Here is a 6310-nt window from a genome sequence, read left to right as displayed (position 1 = left end):
TTGGCATACGGTACTTAATTTACCTTTCATTGATAAAGAAGACGTAAGTCTAGTTCTAAACTGTGTTTCTACTTAATTTTAGTCAATGGTAAAATATTTTGGCACATATTGGGTTTTAAACGTACAATATTTGAGCTTGTATTTTCGATACAAAAAATGAAATACTGACTGCAGGTGGACTAACATAAAGGGACAAATACAGACTTCGGGAAAGTCTAAGAAGTTTGTAAATTACATTTTATTTTAATAACCACACATAGATACAACATTCAAACATTATGAACAGATTATCCTTCCAAAAAAACATCTATCAATTTTGCAATTTCAAAATCTGTACCAACTAGGAAATGTAAAAAATCGAAATCTTTTCCCTGGATAACTCCAGAAATCAAAAAGCTTTGCACAAAGAAAAGAAAGTTGTACAAAATTGCTAAACAAGTAGGAACTGAAGAAAGCATAAATAAATTCAAATCTTGTAGCAGGGAATTAAAAAAGTCAATATATTGTAGCCATCGGGATTATGTTGTAAATATTTCAAACAAAGCTACAACTGATATAAAACAATTCTGGGCGTATATAAGGTCTATAAAAAATGACTCAGATGTTATTAGCTTTAAGATAAATAACACAATGGTATCTGATGCTAAGGTGTTGGCTAATCTTTTCAATACACAATTTGTAAACAACTTTTGCATAGATAATGATCAGCATTGTGATTTGGATACAATAGATTGTCTTACCAACTTTGAATGTGAACCCTTTGTGATGCCTGAGGTATTTTATGCCCTCTCACAGTTAAATGTATCCAAATCACCAGGACCTGATTGTTTGCTTCCAATATTCTTAAAGTCATGTAAGGCACAATTGGCTAATGTTTTATGTACATTCTTTAATTTAACTGTACAAAAAGGTATTTTACCAAAACAATGGAAGGATGCAAATGTTGTACCTATTTTCAAAAGAAATGGAAAACCCAAAGACGAAATGAAAAGCTATCGTCCAGTGTCTTTAACTCCCATAATTTGTAAGATTATTGAGAAATTGCTTTGCTATCGCTTAAGGGAATATCTAGAATATAATAATATCCTTTCAGAAAATCAGTTTGGGTTTAGACAAATGTATAGTACTGAACTTTTACTTTCAAAGGTTTTTCATTCATGGGCACAGAGCTTAGAACTTAAAGGTTGTAAAAATATTGATATTATTTTTCTTGATTTTTCGTCTGCATTTGATAAGGTGTCTCATAAAAGATTAATTAAGAAACTTAATAACTGTGGCATTGGTGGAAACACTAATGCATGGATTACAGATTTTCTTTCAAATAGACGCCAAAGGGTTATTTACAGAGGAGAAAAGTCAGAGTGGGTAAATGTTACTTCAGGGGTACCACAAGGGTCAGTTTTGGGCCCTCTTTTATTTTTGATTTATGTAAGTGATATTGTAAATAATATTTCTTCTTCACTTTTTCAATTTGCTGATGATCACACATTATCACGTCCTATTTATAACAATAATGATTGTAAATTGCTTCAAAAGGATTTAGATTTAATTGCTAAATGGGCAAATGTAAACAAACTTCCCTTAAATCCTGTCAAATGCGCCGTAATGCATGTTACAAGATGTAAAGAGATAGTTAACTGGGATTATACCATAGAATCAGACAATATTCCTAAAGTTACAGAATTCAAATTTCTAGGTGTTTATGTAAATAGTTCGTTGTCTTGTCATACACAAGTTAATTATATATGTTGTAAAGCAAGTAGATTGCTTGGTTTCATTTCAAAATGTAGTAAAAATATGTCCTGGTTAGCTATGTTGAACTTATACAAAGCTCTATTACTTCCAGTGGTTACCTACTGTTGTTCAATGTGGGCACCATTTGAGAAATCATATATTAATAGAATAGAAAGTATACAAAGGAAAGCAACAAGGATAATAATGTTTAGAAAGGAAGGTTCCTGGGACACATCTTATTTTCATAGGTTGAAAGTGCTTGAATTATTATCTATTGATGACTTGTTTAAATTACATAGACTTTCATTAGGATTTAAGGTGTTGAAAGGTTACTGTCCCCATTCTTTCAATGAGTATATTAAAACTAGTGAAAGATGTCCGGGTAGGCTTTTACGTTGGAATTCGAAAGGCAATACTTTTCATAATTCTGTATTTGTTTCCTTTCCTAGACTATGGGAGCAAATACCAAATGACATAAAAGATTCACAAACAATTTCAATATTTAAGGCTGCTCTAACAAAACACTATATTTCATGTTATGTATAATTTATTTGTATTTTTCTTGTATATGGTTTTATCTTTAACTGATTGTATTGTATGGAGTGAGTGCAGAATCTGTTTGGGCTTTAGCCTATTCTCATTCCTGGTTATTTTTACATTGATGACCGAATAAATATTATTATTATTATTATTATTATTATAGTAGCCTAAATTATTTACTTAATGGTCCTAAGGTAAAGCAGCAGTCATTAGTCACATATATACTTTTCGTAGTATACTCAATGCATAGTCTTATAAAACGAAATAATGTTTAGTGGAAATGTTTTTAATACAATCAATAGTATTGTAAAAGAGTTCTAACTAGAAGGTTAAATATTGATAATTGATTTATTAGTGTAGTGTGATATATTTGTATTCAGAATGGATATGTGTTTGCAATAAAATAAGTGTTTTTTTGTACTATATATTATGTATTTTTCTTGATGTATATTATATCTGAATACCAATAGAAAACTTAGATCTCAGATATATCTGAGTTTTCTAGATCTAGAAACTCAAATACAATTTTGAAAAATAGAGCTGCTTGGTAAGCATGAATCGGCACGAGTAATGGTAATATTAGTACACAAAAGGGACTAGCTTACCTTTAAGATAGGGCTGGTCTCCTTGCTTCTAGCCGGGGTATAGGATTATACACAGTCTCAAAGAAGTAGTATATATTAATGTTGCTCCTTTTGCGTTTCATAGAAACAAAATATGCAGAGTATGCAAAATTTACACGGGAAAAACGTCTGTAAAATCATCAATTTCAACTCCAAGATTCTGCGTTACAAGTACACCGTTACATTCCACCAGTCCAGGCTAACGATGTTTTGCATGTCCTTTTTTAGGCCTGTTGTTTCGGTAGAAATATATAGCCTAGCTAGGCCCTACAGTAGAACCAACGCCGAACGGCGAAACGAACTTTTCTCGCCGACGTGCCCTTATTAATATAACATCATTATTCTGTTGTATGTGGTACGGTAGTAGGCCTAGTTTACTAGATGTTTATTTTACAAATAATATAGCTTTACGAGTTCAATTTTTAATCCTACATGTGAGAGTTTTAGGGAGCGATAGGATGTAAACAAACAAACTCTCATTGGCCTTCCATAAACTTGAACTGCGCTGTGGGTATGGATGACGTGATTTTTAAAAAGCGATTACCAGATAACCGATTAACGTCGGAGAACATTTTCAGTTGCAACGCGATCATTTCTGTGGTTTGTGGTACTTAGAAAAAATCGATTATTTTTATTTTTTCAGCAGAAACAGGCCCTTACACTCTCAATATGACACATTTGGAAAGGCTCTCGTATTTTGGGAAAAAGTTTTCCGCCCTCAAGTTGACGTATTTTGGAAAATTACTAGCGGTCCCAAATTGACGTATTTTGGACAAATCGCGTATTTTGGAAAATAAATAGCGCCCTCACATTGACGTAATGGTCAATTCACGTATATTGGATAATTTATAGCGCCCCCAAGTTGACGTATTTTGGAAAATTACAAGCGGTTCCAAATTGACGTATTTTGGACAAATCGCGTATTTTGGAAAATGAATAGCGCCCTCAAGTTGACGTATTTTGGACAATTCGCGTATTTTGGAAAATGAATAGCGCCCTCAATTCGACGTATTTTGGAAAGACTCGCGTATTTTGGATTAGTATAGCGCCCTCAACTTGACGTATTTTGGAAAAAATTCTGCGTATTTTGGACTGATGTTCACCAACCCGACTCACTATTACTGGTCCCGTGATCGGGTGTGGTCATGGGGTCGAAATAATAGTTCAGAACTTTCCCTGTACAATTGCGGCCATTTTGATGATGTATAACAAAATATAATAACAAAAACTCTCTCTCTCCCTATTATAATATAGATAAAATAATTGTTATGATTGTGTTTTGTATTGGGGCCAAAGACCTATGTAATTCAATCCTTAGAAAGAAAGAGGAGAGAATAAGCATTGTTAAATAAAAGAGGAAGTCGGTTACTTTCCTCCATAGTTAGACATTCATATGAATTTTAGGAGTCAACATTCCCCAATGACTTTCTTGTATCAATGTTCATGCCAAGTGAACATTCATAAGGCGGAAGCGGCTCATGACTCATGATGATTGCGAACATGTTTTTGATATTCACATTACATGAATTGGTAGAATCGACGTCATGCCACGCAACATTCCCTAGGCTGAGAGCGTTTAAAATATTACAAACGTAAAAATACATTAGTGTACTGTATTTGACAATTGACAAATTTCTTTCCGGATATAAACTTAAATTTGATTATACGCTGACAAGATCTATTATTATGGTAAATCTTGTATAGTCAACATGTACTAGAAGTTTCTACATGTAATAGAGAATTGAGCGAAAACTGCATAGCACCAACATGAATACATCAAAAAGGTAGGCTTAGTTTGGTATAATAATAAAAAAAAACTTAAATGAGTATGCCTAGCTGCAGGCCTTTGTGTCGGCTAGGCCTACTTTTAGCCAGACAGTTTTCGTTGTCATATATTAGTATCAGGTTGGGTATCCCTTTTATGTTATGGGACTTTACTTTAATACAATCTCTTTTACGTTTCTTTTGCCCATGTTGTCTTTTTTTTATTCATAATGCGTATTTTTTATTTTAACTAACATTTTTTATTTTAATTATTAAATAAAATAATATTTGTATCATTGAATATAAAATACTTTATATGCGGTGACTCGACAGTTGAGTGTTACATTAAATTATTTGTATATTTAATTAATTTCATCTAAACCAAATATTTACAGTCCAATTATTGCACATTAATTAAAGGTAATTTAATCATTAGCAACATTTTCATAAACACGCCTTCAATTTTTTTTCAATTAGTGTTCTGCATGGAACCCCCGCAGTTTAAACGCGGACAAAACCACAGAAGAATAGCTTCTCTTTCTTGAGCTCACTTAATTTCTATTCATCCGTTCATCCGGTAAACTAAAATACAAACAAACAGAGAAACAATTGACACGGCGCCATGAAGCACGTCCCTAACGTATACTACGGCTTATCATACATAATTCGCCGTTAACATGGACATACTATCATATTATGTCTATCAAACCTAATTCATCAGTAAATAATAAATACAAATTATATAATGTAAATACTTGCTAATAGGGCTCACTTATATAAGATTATGTCTCTACACGGAGCATTAAAGGTGTACAACAACGTTAATACAACGTATCGCCTATTGTGCACACTCATACCATGAACAGTGACTACAACAAACCGTGACTAGCCTAATTTACATATCAAGGTATCAAGGTGCGATGTACATACATAACAATTAGTGTTAATTATAAAAGATATGGTCACACCACCACACTACTACTGTAAAAGATAACATTAATTGATGCGTAATGGGGATACTGGGGTATTTTTAATTGCAATTGCACAGCAGATAATTAATTTCTGTGTCCATGCAAGCAATTTGTTAAGCTATAATATTTATTCAAAAGAAAAAAATTCCTAAATAGGCTACATAGCAAATAACTCTAATTATTGTGTATCTATAGAAAATGACCGTGATTGTGGTAGAACATGACGTGACCCTCGCTAGGGAAAATTGTCCTGCATTAAATAAATATGACATACTTAGAGTCAACTCAAAAAATGTAATATTATAATATTATCCTGCTGTATATGTATGTGAATCTTTCCCAAACCATTCTGTTTATTGGTATTATTTGACAAGGTCGCCTAAAATGTAATGTAAAACTGCTGTAGAAAAGCCGCTCCATAATCTCTTTGCTTTTCTTCCTTATTATCTTTACTCTTTATTATAAAATTAATACTAATACATTTTAATAAATTTAATGAAAGTTTATAATTAACAAATAAATTGTTATCTCTGTATACAAAGCTATTTAAGTATAACGTATCTATCATCTAAAAGTCGAAGAAAGTCAGGTCTCGGGTCCATTCTACAGTCGCCACAGATTCTATGAATAAATGACTAGTTGGGTACACGAATGTTATTATTACAAAGATAACATTCT

This window comes from Antedon bifida, chromosome 2 (assembly GCF_963402885.1).
Source record: "Antedon bifida chromosome 2, ecAntBifi1.1, whole genome shotgun sequence".
Lineage (NCBI taxonomy): Eukaryota > Metazoa > Echinodermata > Crinoidea > Comatulida > Antedonidae > Antedon > Antedon bifida.
Note: the sequence above shows the minus strand (reverse complement) of the source record.